The sequence below is a fragment of the Cupressus sempervirens genome, chromosome 4 (genome assembly GCF_028749045.1).
Source record: "Cupressus sempervirens isolate cs-2001-9-10 chromosome 4, ASM2874904v1, whole genome shotgun sequence".
Taxonomy (NCBI): Eukaryota; Viridiplantae; Streptophyta; class Pinopsida; order Cupressales; family Cupressaceae; genus Cupressus; species Cupressus sempervirens.
The window spans coordinates 97,078,336-97,097,535 of record NC_143121.1 but is presented as its reverse complement, the minus strand read 5'-3'; positions in this window follow the sequence as shown (position 1 = coordinate 97,097,535).

The window sequence follows — 19,200 nt, the reverse complement described above, 5'->3', positions numbered from 1 at the left end:
TCTTCTAGCTCTATGTTATATTCCTACAACTTTTTCTGAACCTCTAGCCACTCCATATTCTTAAACTTGTCTTCATCTTCAATGTTATGATGGACATAGTCACCTAGTTTCTATGACTTTCTACAAGCATAGATATAACCTTCAGGATCATAATGAGTCCATGGATCCATAGTGTACATATGATATTCATTCTACAATTTTTCACCAATTGTATCATATGATTTGGTTGCACAAATTATAAAATCTCCAAAAGATAAAGTGGCAAGGAGAAACATTTGCTTCCTTTATTTCCCTCCAAAAAGTTTTCTTGATTCTGACATTTGCCTTACAATCTCCAAGTAAGAAATTCTATTAGGTAATGAGATTGGTAATCTACATGGCTTGCCCTCAAATCCAAAAATTATAAAACATGTAAAATAATCATATGCATACCAATCAACCCAATTGTGCTTAATTTTTTCCCCCAATCCATTATCCTTAGGTCTGAAAACCTCTTTATGTCAAGGTTGGTGGAAGGAAAAGCTTGATGCCCAAAAAAAGTATACAGGTGCTGGACAAAATGATCTTCAAAAGTAAGGTAGCAAGATGCACTATATCTGTAATCCCATATTAAAGTCCACCTTTAAATGGGTTTTTTTCTCACCATTGGTTTCCCACACATTCAATTATTTAACATCATTGAAATTAAAAAAAGAAGAATGAATATTGTCAACAATATACATAGCATAATCATAGGGCCTAGGCTCTAGCATTTGAATATCAGAAGCCAATACCATTGGTCCAATCTCCATTAGGTCTGGAACTCCCATTCCTCCTAGTTTCCCACAAGACTGATATGTCATATCAAAGAATGTCTTGAACATATTATTATTCAATGGTGGTCCATCTACCTTAATCAATGGTTCTCTGACAATCTTGTGCAATGTTAGCTTCCATTGCATGTAAGATATGTGTGATCTCTCATACTCATTCTTCAACTCAGTAAAAGACAACTTCTTTGTGAAGCCATCTATCAGTTTGAAGACCTCATTCAAAGAATCAATTAAAACTTCCATAAATTTATCCCTTGCACTATCATAGATACACCTATCATCAGCATTATACTTACTGATGATAATCTTCAACAACTCAATGCTAACAAATATATTAGACATAGTCAGTTTTCCCAAACTCGTCTCCCATGGATGACAAATAGGTACTTTGTGATTTCTCTTGACATAATGGTATAGGAAGAGTTGATAACCCCTTGTTCTAGTTCAGACATCTCCTACCTCAATATATTTATCTTCCAATTTGTTAGGAGAGGCAAATTTACTCCTTTTGGATTTAGGCCTAGCAAACTCCATCTGTTCAATCAAGTCCTCATTTATTTTTCTAGGAGGAACTTCATCTTTCATTTTCTATTTCTTCTTAGTTTTAGCCTTCTTCACTTTCTCAGCCATTCTCTTTGGTGTGCTTCTAAAAGTCCTTTCTAAACCAAATTTTGCTATAAACTCTATGGACTAATAGAAAAAGTTTACAGCTTCTATGAAATTCTTTGAATTTGGAATATGAAATGATTATTATTTTTGTATAGTTTTCCTTATATGTTTGTGCATTTATTTCCCTGCATGAATCAATGCCATAAATATTTTGATCTTTGCAATACAATAAAAAGTGTCAGTTGTCACTTCCTATCATTACTTCCCTACCTCATAAAATATATTCAAATATTTGATTGTTGAAGCTTTTAGCCAAAAATATACATAAACCTTTGATTTCTATGTCTCATCCCTAAAATAGCAATCTGTTTTACTTTTCATATTTATCGCTATAACAATGGCGATAACCCTATCGCTCATTGCTATATAGAAAATCCCCTATTTGTGACCTTCAATTGGTGTTCTCTCTATAGGGTATAGTTATCATGAGCTTTAGTCTTCGTTACAGGTTTTCATCTTATCTCTATAGTACATAGCGATACACAAATGCCCATCACTTATCACTATGTTCATATTCCCTCGAGTGTGATCCGTGATCAATTTATTTCTATAGATAATAGCAATCCCTTTTGACAATCATATTACTTTATCACTATAGAACATAGCGATCAACCAATCTTATCATAAATCGCTACAACACAAACTCTTTTTCTTCAATCATCGAAAGCACCTATCACTATATCATGTAGCGATATTACCCATTTCATTGTTGATCACTAAAACCAAAACCTCATTTCTTTGATTCCTGATGATCACTGAAGGTCATAGCAATATACCTCTCTCTATCACTCATCATTATATTAACAATGTGTCCTCCTTGCATAGTGATAGACTTGATTTCTATATGTTATAGTAATATCTTGCCCAACTTTGAAAATGACCCTACTGCTTTCGCTATAGCATACATCGATACTTGATGCTTCATCATTGCAGCTATAGCAATATATGCAAAAAAAAAAATCTCATAGAATTTAACAAAAATTAGAACCAAGATCCATTGATAGGGATTTCCATGTGATGAGTAAGCCCTAGGAATGCATTTTGAGATAGGAACCTTTGATTCAAATGGAAAATCATGAACTATTGCAAACATAAAGAAAAGCAGTAAGCAATTCTTTTATTTTATCATAACCATATAATCAATCTAGGCTATGAAAATGATAAGTAATATGCAATGGGAAAATAAGTCAATGTGATCCACTATAACCAAAGAAATAAAAGGTGGAAAATATGTATAAAATATTGAGCTCCACCACTAGGCATAAACATATATTTCCAAGTGCCTATCAATCCAAAACATTTCAGTCCTTATCTATCATAGTTGTTGGTTCCTTGGATTGTCCTTCCAATGGTTGTCATAAATCCTTCTAATAAAGATAATCCTCCATTTGGATTTTCCAAAACTAAAAATTATACCCATTAAACTTCTCAACCTTCAGCTTACTCTCTTTTTTCTTTCCTCCCACTCGACCATGAGACCTTACAAAGGATAACTAAAGAAAATACGACATTTTTTTGATACCGCTTGTTAGGATTAATGAGATAGAAAATAAAAATTACATGCAAATATAACTAATATCATAACATAATAATTTACATAGAAGAGAACACAATACAAAGAGATTTAATGTGGTTCACCCAATCCCTGGGCTACGTCCACCAAAAAGTGAGTCCAATATTCTTATTATCTAGTGATTACAACTTGATTATTGTATGCAATCCCTTACAACTCAATACCACCGCAAGATGCTATAATCACATCATACATCATGAAATCTCTAACCCTAAGCCATTTTATACAAGCTTTTGGCTGCTTACAAAATTAGAGCTAGAATAATTCATCCAATAGAAAAATAATAGTCAATACCTTTTATAATAATAAAGTCGGTTGACCATTTGAGGGCACTGCCCCTGAAAACCCCACAGGGGTGTTGCCCCTTGACCCTAACATGTACTACAATAGGGAGTGCACCTAGGGTTCTAATCAAGGACCTTGTAAGGGGTGTTACCCCTTGACCCCTTCTTAGGGGTGTTGCCCTGAAATCTCGCTAGTAAAAATATGGGGGGAAACTACGTTGAGTAAAGTGTGAAAATAATAATTAACCTCCATGTTTGATTAGGCTCTACATTACCACATGATGTAACATAAGAAAACATGAAAGAAACCCTTCAAAACCCCTACCATCAAACAATAACTCCATGTGTTACAAGCATGTAACCATGCACCCTATGTCACGCTTCCAACCTTCACTAATACTAACCTTAATCAACTCAACAACTACCCTTGTAGTTACTTTTACATAAATAAGCTCCTATAAAACAACCAAGTGGTTTAATAACAAACCTTCTATCAATTCCATTTCCATAATATTAAATGATTAGAGCAATATAATATTAAATTATTACAAAACAATGTCGATTAGCCTTGAGAATGTTCTAAAAGTGTGTGAGTGTATTGCGCTATAACTCCATATAGGTGCTCCTAGTCGTAATATTCATAATAGGTAAACATATTACAATAATATGTTGGAATTCTAATGGTAAAGTGAGATTTTTAGAGGGGTGAATCAAGATCTCCAAAAATGGGAAAGTGAGATGCTAAGAGGGATGAAACCAAATCTCCAAAACTTTTACTACTTCAAACATAAACCATACTAAACATAATTCATCATACACCTCAACCATGCAATATCATGTTATAACATGTAATACTAGATCTAACATCTACTAGCATGAATAAAACACATAAATAAGTAAAAAATACTTGACACGAGATTTGATAATGTGTAAACCCTCCAAGGTGAAGGTAAACTGCAGTGGGGATGACACCCACAAAATCTTCACTGCTGTAGAAATAAAGTGCTTGTTAGGGCTATAATCTTGATCACTTTTGATAATCTACCCTATGAGGGGTCTACTATGCTAAAATCATATAAGACTATTAAGTCTACCTTTACAAAGGAATTTAAACTTCACAACTAAGTGAGTACTCTATTAGGAGATTTACAATAGGTTTGTTAGGACCACTGTGTTAAGAGATTCACCGGATACACTAATTAGAATGTAATAGTACCTTTATTCTTTTGTATGCACTGATGCTGACAATGGATCTTCTCTTTCCAATATTTGATCACCTCACTAAGACTGGTCTGCAATAACTTCTCACTGCACTACTCAATTGCCTTTAGTCCTTAACAACTCATTGGTTCTCCATCAACTTTACATACACGCATTCCTCCAACTTGCAACATTATTCCATCTTGAAACCTTGCTTATATAGCCATATTAAGGAACTTCTAGATCAAAATCAACAATTATCATTCATCCTTTTTATGACTTAAGCCTTCTTATTTTTTGATTGGTTCCTTATACTACATAGGGATTTGTGATATTAAAGGTGTAATTGTTGGAATTACAAATGGGAAACATATACTTTTGAGAGGGGGGGTGAATCAGAAGTTCAAACTTTAGCTATTAAAACTTTCACCATACATTAGATGCATGTAATATATGAACTGAAAATAACATGAAAAGTAAATGCATTTAAAACATGTAAGCAATTGAACACACACACTTAACACCAGATATGATTACCTAGAAACCCTCCAAAAGAGAAGGTAAAACTGGAAGGGAATGACACCCACAAATCTTCACTACTGTAGCAATAAAGTGTAGCCAATTAAGGTTAAAATGGTTTGACCATGAAACATGATCTTCCCTATTAAAGGCTTACAAAGAATGTTAAGTCCCACCTTGTTAGAGGATTTCATCACCCTACTAAAAGTGTGCCTGGCTAAAGGACTTCAGAACATTCACTTGGAATGTCACCCTACTAAAGGAGTTACAACAACCTATTAGGACTACTCTGCCTAGGAGATTTAACTAAAATCACATATTAGGATGTTTCAGCATAGATCTTATGATTGGCTCTAGTTTCCTGATTAAAGATCAAATCCATACAGTGTTCTTCTTGATCATCTTTGATCTAATATAACAATTTTTGTATCATTTTGTTCTTTTTTCTCCTCCAACTGATTTTGCAATTCACTCTCACTGCTAAGTCACCTTGAATGCTCTATGAACAAATTCAATCATTCACCCCTTGTTACCTCTTGTAACATTATCTCTTACTTCATCATAATTATTGGGGCTTTGTCTTCCTTATAAATACTTTGGTGGCTTAAGGTTAGGTATGAATCTACAACTGAGATTCATTCTTTTTGTCGCTTAGTCCTTCCTATTTTTTGATTGGCTACATGCAAACACATAAGGATTATGCAAATAGATTTGTCCTTATCTTTAAAGAATCAAAATCTAACCTTATGTCGGCTTGAAAATGGTTTACATAGTTGTTTGTGCAATCACAAAAAAATATGTCCAATTTGTGTTACTCGGCACTTGAAGTTACTAATGCTCGACACATACTGTAATTTTGTTTCTAACTTAGCATCTACTATTCACTCAGCACTTGAACTACTCGGCATCTACTATTCACTCAGCACTTGAACTGCTCAGCACTCATTGCAACTTGGCACAGTCTTGTATTTACATAGTATACTCAGCATGCATTACTACTTCGACATAAACTAAGTAAATGTCTTAAGTGTGTTGACACTCAATTGTCAAAACCAATCTAAGATCAACAATCTTCTCCTTTGACATGAGTGTCAAAAACCCTTAACTATGCATAATCAATCTAATCTTCTCGAGTATAACATATTCACAACTTGGCTTATATACAAAACTTTAAAAATTTCAAAATTTTGCAATAACCTATATACCTCAAAATTTATAACTCCCCCTAAGTTAATGTGCCTATTTTGCATCAAAAATATGTTATCCATTTTGAGTGGGTTTGTCTCTCCTAATTGATACTCTTTGCCTTCAATGTATTTGAAACTAATGCCCTATCATCTGATATGTTCAATGTGTTTGCAACTAATGCTCTATCATCTGATATGCTCTACTTCTATTCTATTCTAATCTTTCTTTCTCATTTATTTATTATGTTTGTTACCCTTTCATTGCTCTCTTCTTTTTCTTTATTCACCTCTCTCCTTTTCATTATTCTCTCCTTGCTCCCCCTTTGGTTTATCTCCCCCTTTTTACTCTTTATCTCCCCCTTTCTCTTTTCTCCATTCTTTTTATTCTTTTATCTCCCCCTTTTTGACACTTATGTCAAAGGGTCTATACACTTAGGGTGTATTTGTCCAAAATAAACTTGTGGAATTCCATAATTATATTTAGAGTTGCATCACAATTATCACATGCAACATCTAGTGACTTGAGTTAGATTGCCAACTCAACTACTAAATGAACTAGTCCATCTGATGTAGAAAGATGAGGATCTTTCTTTACCAATGTTTTTGCATATCCTAGCTCTTTATGGAGTATTTCCATATGTGGGGTGAGGGAGGCTTGAATTTGTGTCAACTTGGCTCTTATATTTTTATATGAGAAATATGTTAGCAAGAAACACTAATCTATTAAAAGACTAAAGCATTAACTAGCATAAAAATCATAACATATGAGATAGACAAAGTGAAAACTCTCAAATGAGAATACGAGCCATGGAATGGCTCTCCCAATGAGGATGGTCACTTGATTTAGGGATGAGTCTATTATGTGGATGTGGGATGTATGCTCAAGATACTCAAACTATGCTTCAATGGAGATGGAAAATGGCAAATTGGTAGCTTTGTGAGCTCTCAATTTGGCATTATAAGGGTATGGTTAAAGGCTTTGTTTCTCAAACTAGCATTATAACTTTGGCTTTAAAAGTTGTGATGAAATAGCTTGAGAGGGGATCCAATTTATAGGCTAAGGGCTTGAGGGTTTGAGGGCTAAGATGCAAGGATGGGGAAAAGCTCATGGAGGGCTTAGATTGCATGAGAGGAGAGCACATGGATTGTGCTTCCTTGCAGCCAATCAGGGAGTGACACATGTCACAGGGTGAGTGGATGGAGGAAAGGGCAAGGATGAGTCAACAAAGGAGGCTCAAGGGATAATATCTTCATAAAGACCCTTCATAAATGGCTTGTAAGAGCAATGAATGGGCTTGTAAGAGTCTTTATGCCTTTGTAAGAGCATTCATGGTTGGGTGGTTAGGATATTTTGGAGGGAGTTGAGATTGTTGACTTTGCTTGGCTTAGGAAAGTCTTAAGCTTGCTTAGGGAATGTGACAAGGTTAGGGGTGGGATTAGAGATGATTTAGGATTTACGTTAAGGATGTTAGAGATATGCAAGTGGATGGCATTCAATGAGGATGGGTGAGTTATAAGCTAAGCTTGGTTAGTATGGGTGGATGGGGTGGATTAGGCTAAAAAAGGGGTTTAGAGATAGGCTTAGGAAGAGGATAAAGTCCTTCTAGAAGAGTCTAGAACTTTATAAGGTTTTGAGGATAAATAAAGTTTATTCATTGCAAGGGTTTGGGTTGAGGAAATATTTATTAAAACATTTTTAATAAACATGAGGATTAATATTTAACCTTAATTAAATATTTTGAGTTGGGATTAAGGGTAGAAAATGATGGGATTAGCCTTTAATCGAAATTAAAGAAGGATTAGAAGATTTTGGAAGAGGTTAGTGGTCTTAAGGAAATTGGCCAAGTTTTGGGCAAAAAATAAATTAAATATTTATTTTGAAATTTTTGGTCAATTTATTAATTAAATAATTAATAAATAAGGAAAATAATGTTTAAATAAGATTTAAACATTTTTGGGAGGGATTCCTTAATTAAATATTTTTAATTAAGACAAGGGGAATTAATGGCATAAAAATAAATTAATTAATTAATTAATGATGATGTCATCGTGGACTTTTTCAAAAAATAAAAATAATTTATTTTCTAAAGGATTTTTAGGTGTCTACATTTTGCCCCTCTTTGATGTGATGTCGCAAGTGGCATGGCATCAAAGATAAGAAAATAAGATGCCTAAGGCTAGAGCAGAATAGGAGAGAATGGACTGCAAGATGCCCCCTCAAGAAGGTGGTGGGGAGAGAAAGCAAGGCACGACGGCTTCTTGAAAAAATACAAGAATCCGAGATGAGTAAGGAGACTCGGATTGGCAAAGAGAAGGGGCTGAATTAGCTCAAACTCTCACTACGGGAGAATAATAAAGGAAGAATCAGAGGCACAAGAGGAACCAAGCTTAAGATTTCAGGGATTGCAGAGGATGAAGGAGCGGAGTGCTATAAAAAAGAATCCAGGATAGGGAGATGCATGATGGGATGATAAAGCTGATGCAACAGGATTTCAAAGAGTCAGATTGGCAGAAGATGGGTTTCAGAGATCCCTAGGACTAGGATTGTGGATCCCTAAAGCTAAAAGTGAAGATTTCAAAGAGATATTGATGCATAAGCTGGGATAGGAGAGACAGATGCTAGATATGGATGGGGGATAATGGAGATGAAGGGATTCCATTGAAGCTTTTTTTAGCAGGGAGATACTTCAAAGAGAAGTACCACCATGTAATTGAGCACTAGATTTGTTATAGGACTATTGGTTAATTGCCAAGGTTACCAAGAATATCAAGGTCATGTCATCAACCATCCAGAGGACTGACGAACTGACTCAAAACAAACATGCAAGGATTGCCCCAGCATCACACATGAATCTCGAAAGAATCAGAGTGGAATCGACACTGGGTAACCCACAAGCAAAAATAAAAAATAAACAAAAGACCTGATCAAGACCTTACACTCAGATTGCCCCATTCGCAGTATACCATGATATGGAAGATTGTGGCAACCTTGAGGAGGGAACAAAAAGATTGCTTGGAAAAGATACTTCAAGACCCAAAAGGGAAGATTCCAAATCAAAAGAAAGCGAAAATCCAAAAGAGAACCATTTGCCAACAAGATGGGTAGGACGAGGTACTAACAGACCAAGATCAGACATGAGGAAAGCTATATCCTACAAGGATCTATCGGAGAGCACGTAAGCTGATGGATCTGGATGAGTGATGTGTTTGGCAAGCTGAACTAAGAAGGATAACACTTTGGTGACAGGAGATCTAGCTAAAGGATGCATTGGAATAGTTAACCAAGATTTGTGCGATATGTGCAAGATGCTGATCAAGGATGAACTGACACGAAAGCTGGATAGATACGATGGTACTAAGCTAAAGAAGATGTACAAGTTGACGGACCAAGACATGTTACAAATGTACAAGGTTGTTCATGTTTTGATTTTTGTGACATGGAAATTTTTTAGATTGTGTTATATGGATAGTTGGAGTTGATAGGTGGATAGGTAGATGGTTAGTGAAAAGCTTAAGTGAAAATGGGATTCTTTGTGTGCATGTGAAAGGATACAAGCTAGGATACAAGCTTTGGAATATAATACAAGCTAGGATATGGTACAAGCTTTGGACAAGATTTGGATATACAAGCTAGAATATGGTACAAGCTTTGGACAAGATTTGGATATACAAGCTATGATACAAGGGATGATACAAGATTTACAAGCTGTGGTACAAGATTTACAAGCTAAAGTACAAGATTTACAAGTTGTACAAGATTTACAAGTTGAGGTACAAGATTTACAAGATGAGGTACAAGATTTACAAGCTGTACAGGAGGTATTTAAAAGCTTCATCAGATTTTGGATATTTGGTTGGAACACCAAAGGAACAAGTAGGTGTGTTATGGGATGGTGGGTGAATGGATGAGGGATAGGATAGTGATAGATAATGGATTAGTCTTAGTACACAAGGTGCCTAAATTACTAGGTTTTCATCAAGGTACTTATCTAAGGCGCTTGAATTGCCAAGTTTTCACCATTGGACGCTTATTTCTCTTTACTATTTTTTTGTATTTTTCAAAAGCTAGGTATACCAAGGATCTTCAAGCATAGAACTTCTTGAGATGAATGATATTAGTAAGATCATTCAAGAGTTCTCCTTCTGGTGTAGATAGCTTATAGGCTTTGGAGCCAAAAGAGGCAGTGACAACATAAGGACCAAGCCAAGTAGGTTCAAACTTACTTTTCTTTTCTCGATCGGCTTGGACTTTCATATTTTCTTTGAGGACCATGTCACCTAGCTGAAAGTGTCATGGGAGCACCTTCTTATTGAAATTCTTTTTGAGACGAGTTTGATAGACTGTGAGATGATCATAGGCTTGTTGTCACTTCTTGCCTAAGAGATCTAGCTGGGTGAGCTGAGCTACTATGTATTCTTCAACTGATATTTGCCCTTGCAAAGATATGCGCAAGGAGGGAAGTTCAACCTCTATGAGTAGTACTACTTCGGCACCATAGACTAAGGAGTATGGAGTTGTGCCTGTGGATGTACAAAAGGAAGTTCAATAGGCCCATAGGGCTGAATTTATTTGTAGGTGCCAATCGCGACCGAAATTATTGACAACTTTCTTTAGGATTTTGAGGAGGGTTTTGTTAGTTGCCTCTGTTTGGCCATTACCTTGTGGGAAATATGGGTTGGAAAAGCGGTGATGGATGTAGAGGGAAGTGCATAATTCTTTCATGTTGAGATTTTCAAAGTTACCTCCGTGGTCGGTGAAGATGGTGGATGGGATACCAAAGCGGCAAACAATGTAGTACAAGATGAACTTGGAGACCTGAACTCCTGTAGCTGCAACTAGGGGGACTGCTTCCACCCACTTAGTGAAATAGTTTGTAGCTATTATTATCCATTTATGTCCATCAGATGAGAGGGGTGTGATAGTTCCAACTAGATCAAGGCCCTAACAAGTGAAAGGCCAAGGTGGTGCAATAGGCTATAGATCCTGTGCTGGAGCGTGCACAAGATTTGTGTGTTGCTGACATGGGAAACATTTTTTGACAAAGTCATAGGAGTCTTCTTTGATGGTAGGCCAATAGTAGCCTGCTCTAAGGATTTTTCATGCTAGGACAATACCACTCATGTGGGCATCGCAAAGTTTGGAGTGTACTTCTTTTAACACCATCGCGGCCTCGTTTTGGTCTAAACATCGAGAGAGAGTATCGTGATAACCCCGATGATATAGGGTATTGGCTAGGATAACATAGTGAGATGATTTTTGGATGAGGTTTTGGTGTTGGGTACGTGTGAGGTGAGGGTATATGATACCATCATTAAGGTAAGCGTGAATCTCATGGTACCAAGGGGATTGAGGACCAACCAAGATACAAATACGGTTTGAGTCATCATTCACATAGGTAGGTGTGAGGAGCTACTCGACTAAAAACTCATACTCTGTAGCTGCTTGGGGAATTTCCAAGAGCGAGCTGATAGTAGCCATAGCGTCTGTTGTTTTTTTCTGCATTCGAGGCACTTGTATAAACTGAAGCTTTGTAAAATGTTGGGTTAGCTGATCAACTAGCTCCTTGTAGGGTAAGAGCTTTTCATCTTTGGTTTGATATTCATTTAGGGCTTGCTTGATGATGAGCTGAGAATTGCCAAAGATTTGTAACTCAGTGATGTTCCATTCTACAACTATCTTTAATCTTGCTATGAGAACCTCATATTCAGCTATATTGTTGGTGCTAGGGAATTGTAGCTTGAAGGCTTTTGGAATGTAATCTCCTTGAGGTGTGACCAACAATATTCTTGCCCCTAATCCATGAGATGTGTATGAGCCATCAAAATAGAGTTTCCATGGGGGTTGTTCTTCAATTAGACAGATATGTTCATCTGGAAATTCTATGATCAAAGGATATGTATCTACTAGAGGCACATCAGCTAGGTGATCTGCTATAGCTTGCCCTTTGATTACCTTTCTGTCCACATACTCTGTCAAATTTGCTAAGGAGCATAACCCATTTGGCCAAACGGCCTGTAAGTGTTGTTCTGGAGAGCATATACTTGAGAGAGTCAATCTTGGAGACTAGTTGGATGGTATGACTTAGCATGTAGTGGCGAAGCTTTTGAGTTGAGAAAACAACTGCCAAACAAGATTTTTTCATAGGAGTATAATTGAGTTCATAACCAACTAGGGTTCTACTGATGTAGCAGATGGCTCTTTCTCTGTCGTAGTCATCAAGTTGTGCTAGAAGTGCCCCTAGAGCAATAGGTGTTGCTGATATGTACAAAATCAGGGGACGACCAGGAACTGGTGGAACCAAGATAGGGGGATTGGTGAGATAATGCTTGACCTGATCGAAGCTGTGCTGACATAAAGGATCCCACTTGAAGTTCTCATCCTTCTTCAGTAAATGTGAAAATGGTGTACACTTATCTGCAAGTTGGGAGATGAAGCGTCAGACGGATTAAAGCTTTCCCTAAAGAGAGCGAAGCTGTCGCAGTGTCTAGGGAGGAGGCATGTCTAATATAGCCTTGACCTTCTTGGAGTCAATCTCTATACCTCATTTAGAAACTATAAAGCCTAGAAACTTGCCAAATGTGACCCCAAAGACACACTTCCTGGGATTCAGCATGAGATGATATTTGGCTAACCTATCAAAGACTTTCTCCAAGTCAGCAAGATGATCCATGAAGGTGTGAGATTTAACCAAGATATCATCCACATAATCCTACAAAATGCTATGGATGAGATCATGAAAAATGGTTGTCATAGCTCTTTGATAGGTAGCCCCAGCATTCTTTAGGCCAAAAGGCATCATGTTGTAACAAAAGGTTCCCCAAGGGGTAGTGAATGTTGTCTTATGTTGATCCTCTTCTGCAATCTTGATTTGATTGTACCCAGAAAATCCATCCATGAGGGACAAAATTTCATGTCCAGCTATAAGATCTATAATCATATCTATGTTGGGCAAGGGAAAATCATCTTTTGAACAAGCTTTGTTAAGATCTTTGAAATCAGTGCAGATTCTGATGTCATCGGAAGGTTTAGTGACGGGGACCATGTTGGAGATCCACTCTGAGTAGTCGATAGGTCAAATAACCTTAGCAGCTAACATTCTTTCTAATTCAGCTTTGACTAGTAATGCCACCTTAGGGTGCATTTTTATAAGCTTTTGTCTGACGGGCTTGATCTTTGGATTGACTGCAAGATGATGAACTACAAGCTTTGGATCAAGTCCTGACATGTCCTGATATGACCATGCAAATCGACCAATGTTCTCTCTTAAGACCTCAAAGAGGAGATCAGCTTGGTCTTGTGATAGGGATACAGCAATGTGAACAAGTCTAAGGATCTCTAAAGAACCGATGTTGACTTCTCTAGTATCCTCAATTAGAATAAAAGACACCTCTGGGCAATTATCTTGAGGAGGTAATGCTAAATCCTCATGTTTTGCTTGTGACTGGATTTTCTTGCTGAGGGGCTCTCTTCGTTGCCTTAGCTAGTCTCAGATTCACCTTAGTTCCAATTTTGGGTGTATTGGAACTAGGTTGGGGATTTTCTCCAAAATACCCCTTGGGATCTAGCTTATAGATACAGGCAGAATCTGGCTTTGTTTTCTTGTGAGGTGTTTCCACTCCCATGAATCTCAGAAGTGCTTCCTCTGATGTGAACTCATCAATGTGTATGATGCTTGGTTGGTCCCAATCTATGAGTTGTGGATTCGCGAGTGGTAGGTCAATGAAATGGATGGATAGTTCTTGGAGAACAAAGTCTCTGAGCAAGATTTGGTCTGGGATATCGGCATAGGCTCTCTTTTCAACTTTCTCAGGAATGTCTTCAATTTTGACAAGGTCATGGTGAATGTTCAAAAAAGCGTGACCATCTATATTGGTGCCCCCAGTTGTGGATATGCCAAAGCCAAGACCTAACTTTGATTCCCACTTGTGTGCGTCGATGGGGCACTACATGCCTCTTTCTTTTGGTCCTAGACCATCACCTTAATAGTTCCATTTGTTAGTGATGAGCTTATGTTCTTGCGGATACTTCTGGCTGAAGTGATCAAGGTGTACTTGATTTCTTGGAGGTGCATCCTTATGTAACCAATTGTTGATATCTGGAGTGAGTTCCTCATGAAGAGGGATTTTTGAGGATACAAAGGTTGTTTGGCAAAACTGTTTGTATCGAGGAGGTGGAATCTCCTTAGCTTTGTGATATGTTGGTCATCCATGGGCATGTGGATCAAGTGGGAGTGCCCCGACAGCAAATGCATCTAACAGACTATACTCTCCACAGCCTTTGTTATTGATATTCACGGTAGATAGGGTGGAGGCGAGGATGGTTTCTGGGTCATTACAAGTGTGGGATGAGCTGGCAATGGCTATGCCGATATCAATTCCAAGGCAATGGTTTGCATATGAAGCTTCAACCGTATTGCAGTAAGCAAAGGGTTTTGGATCGACGTGGATGGTTACCTCAATGCCCTGATGCAGAAATTTGATGCACTGATGGTAAGTGGATGGAATGACTTTCATGGCCTGAATCCATGGGCGACCAAGGAGGACGTTAAATGGTAGGTTTAGATCAATAACATGGCAGAGTGTTTTTTGGATGACTGGCCCAACCTTGATTGGCAGCAAAATAGTTCCTTCTATGGTTCTTTCCAAGTTGTCATAAGCTTTGATGGTGATAACCTCACTGATGATATCTGCCTCAGTATACCCAACTTGTTTTATGAATTTTAGGGTGCAAATATTCAAGCCTAATCCATTATCTATCATTACTCTTTTTACGGCAAAATTGGATACCATGATGGCTATGTGAAGCGGAAGGGTGTGATCTGGCTCGACTGCGGGTATGTCAGTGGGTTTGAAAGATAGGGCACATGAGGATGAAAGGTGTCTAACAAGATTACAAAAATTAGTAGCGTTGATATCTGAAGGGACACGGGATTCTATGAGAGCATTGTCAAGGATGCTTTTGTATACAAGACTGGTGTGGAGAAGGTCTAAAATGGAGATTTGGGTTGGCATGTTCACAAGGTGTTCCAAGATATTGTACTGGCTTTTTGATGGAGCTAATGGTGCTAGTGAAACTAGTGGGCCTACAATGTTAAATCGCACTCTTCAAGTGGTGACTGCACACTCATTGTTTGGTCCTTGGATATTTATAACATTGACAAAAGGCTCTTTCTTGAATATACAACTGATGAGGCTACCATAGTCTATGTAGGATGAAGTGTGGTCATTGTTCTTCCCATGCTGTTGGTTTGGCTAGCAATTGTTGGTGTTGTTGTTGTTGGTTCGGATAGGTGCTTTTCTAGGATTTTGGTTGTTGTGAGGAGGAAAAGCATTTTGATAGATCTGTAAGCCTGCATTGGGAGAGGTTTGGGCACCAACAGTGATTTCTTTCCTATCAATGAGGTCCTGCACATAATCTTTCAGTTTCATGCATCTGAGGGTAGTGTGACCTTTTACTCTATGAAATTTGCAGTACTCATTATCTTTGTACCATTCAACTTTGGATTGGCTTGGGTCAATTTGCAAGGTAGGAGGAAATTTGATGAGATTTTCCTTAGTCAATTTCTCAAAAATGACATCCAATGGCTCACCAAGGGGTGTATAATTTCTAGGTGCAAGTTGGAATTTGGGCTTTTCCCCTGCAACTACATTGATGGCATTAGCTTTATTGCTAGACCCTTGGAAGTTGGGTCTTGGATTGTGGTTTTGATAGCTTTGGTGATTCTGCTATTGGTAGTTGATAGCTTGTTGATTGTTTGGTTGATATGGTGGGTTGGACTGGTTTTGAGAAGGACAAACAATATTCACATGTCTGGTGTTAGTGACACCATCTATTGCAACGTGCTTGTTTTTGTTCCAATACCTAGACTAGAGTCCTTGCTCAAGGATCATTCCTTTCTCTTTGATATCTTTGTAGGTTTGCAAACAGTTCATGGTCATGTGGTGAGCCAAGCTGGGATGGGCATTATCAATAAACATTTTCACCAAATGGCACTCTGGTAAGGTGCAAGATATGTGAGTGGTAAGGGTTTTCCATCTTTGCAGATATTTAGGAAGGCTTTCTCCACCTTTTTGCTTAGTGTGGACAAGATTAACTACTGATAGCTCTGTTTCAACAAGATGGGCATATTGGGCTACAAATGCCTCAGACAATTCAACAAAGTTTTTAATTGTGCCATATGGGATTCTATAAAACCATTCAAGAGCTGTTATGGCCAAGGTTTTGAGAAAGAGACGCAAGAGGAAGATGTCACCGTATGCCACTTTTTGGCAGTGCATGTAAAATTCTTTGATATGTGTGACAGGGTCTCCTTTTCCTCTAAATTTGTCAAAATTGGGTATCTCAAAGTGTTTAGGAAATGGTGTCATGGTAATGGCTCTATCAAATGGATAAGGACACACATTCTCAAACTTGAAGATTTTTGGATCATTTCCCTCCTGGATGTTCTTCAAAGCTGTCTTCATGGCTCCCCATTCTAAATTGATAAGTGATGGCTGGGGTACCCCCAATGTAGGAGTCCCCTGAGCTAGGTATGTGCTAGATGGGGCAATGGAATATGGATGGCTTTGAGGTATGGGTTGGTAGGGGTTGTACATGGCTTGGGCAACTAAATGGTGGATGATGGGTTGCTGAGGTGGAGGTGGCACATATTGCTACATGTGTTATGAGGCTTGCTGCTGATATTGGATTTGAGGTTGGGATTGAGGAGCATAAGCTGGCTGTGGGATAAATGGATTGCTTTGTGGAGGTAAGGTATAAGATGGTTGTGAAGCTTGGGGAAAGGATCGGGGAGCTTGTGGAACTTGACTCTGGATTTGAGGAGTTTGACCAATATATGTGGGTTGTGCCCCCATTTGGGAAGGTATATGCATGGAAAAAGAGGCCAAGTAATTGGTGGTTGGTGGTGGTGGATTTCCTCCTAGAAGTGGCATAAAAAAATAGTTAGTAATAGGAGGTAATGGATTAGTTGGTGGTGGAGGTGGTGGGAATTGAAAGCTTGAAAATGGAACTGATGGGGTTTGATAGCTTGGTGGCTGGATTTGAAAGCTTGGTAGAGTGGTGGCAGGAGCTTGGGTCACTTGAGAGCTTGGCAGAACATTAGTAGTAGCTGGTGGGGTTTGATAGCTTTGTGGAGTGAGGGTAGTAGCTTGTGGATTTCTGGCTGATGGCACTGAGCTCCAAGGACCTAGTGGAAATGATGGAATTGTGTTCTAAGTTGAGGTAAACAAGCTAGGGGTGATGAAAAGTTGATGACTTGACCTAATGGGTGGCATTCCAGTTGTATATTGCTGGGGTTGGCCAAATATGCTAGCACTAATTTGGGAGATGGGTGGATTTGGAAGGTTGGGTTGGAGAGCAACAGCAGCAATAGTGAAGGGAGTGAATGATGAGGTGTTTTGGGCGAAGGGGGTTTGGGATGGAGTGGTATAGACCAATGGTGGAGTGGTGGTGGCTGGATTGGCTTGCGGAAGGGAGATTTCAACTTGAGTGGATATTGGTATGTTTGGGTCTGTTGGATCATATGGGGTGGGTTGAGGCTCTTCTTTTGGCACATATTGAGGATAATTTGAATCATAAGAGCCTATGGGTGGTGGGAGTTTTCCAAACAATGGATGAGATGGATCTGATAAGGGAGGAGGTCTTCCAAAGTCAAAGGCTCCTATGTTGTCCCTTTGAAAGTTAGCCATGATTGTTTCTTTGTTCTTGTTTATAATTGCGTTCACCAATACTGCATTTCCTGGTTGGTTCATGAAAGCTTCAATGTCAGTAGGTGATGGTATAGCATTCTCTAGGCTGAAGGATGGTTGAGTGCTCTCCATTGTTTCCCTCTTCTTCTTGGCTAAGTGAGTGACGAGTGGCATGACAATGCAGAATGTTTCCTAGGGATGAGATGCAACAAATGCTGATGGATGCAAAAAGGGAAGGCTTTTCTATACAAATGATTTCTTAGGCTAAGGCAAAGCTATATGAAAAAAACCTAAGGAGGATTGGGTTGGGGATTCTAACTTCAAAGATATGTTGCCAAAGCATGAAAGGTCTGCTTTCCTATGTGCAAGCTTGGTGGTGATTGTGTCAACTTAAGGATAGACTAATGATCCTTTAGGAAGAATATAAGATTGACCAGTTGTGGATCCCAACCTTTAGCTCAAGGTTATGAGGGATAATCAAGTGACAAAGCTAGATTACCCTAGACAAAGCTCTGTCAAAGGGATAACCTTGGTGAGATTGGTGGATTTGGAAGATGTTAGGAATGGCAAACTCTTGGCAAGGTGACAACAATTTTGAAGGCTTGGATGTGAATTTTTTTTTTGGATTGCTGGCTAGATGGTTTGGTTCTAAATGAGATGGATGAGCTAAAATGCTTAAGGAGAGGACTAAAGATGGTTGGCTTTCCTACAAAGATGACTCTAAAGTGAAGCTAATGCAAGAAGATGTGGAAAAACGAGGGGGTCTAATCATAGAAATCATGCCTAGTTGGTAAGGCATAAGAAGGGTTAACTCCTAGATGTTTGCTAAATTTGATAGTGCGATCTAACTAGGCTTCTTGAAGGGCTTCATCGACAGCTTTGTCTTCTGCATTGTGGAGTTTGGCAATTTGAGGGCTTGGTGTTACTTCCTTCTTCTTAGCTGCAAGTTCTTGGTATGCCTGAGATGGCTTGAGTTTGACTTTGTGAAACTTATGTTTGGGTTTGGGTTGTTCTAACATAAATTCCTGAATCTACTTGGCTTTGAGAGATCTCGATTGTTTTGCTTCAACTTGTTCAACTTCTGGAATAGGTAGTGACTACACTAAGTGTGCCCTAAGCTAGGATCGACCAAGTTTGGCAAACATTCATTCAATAAGTAAAAGATCAAGCAATAGATAGAAACAACCAGATAGAAGTTTTGATTCCCAAAATGTGATACTTGCACCAAGGAGTGTGTGTGTTTTACAAATATTTTGATCAATCACTTC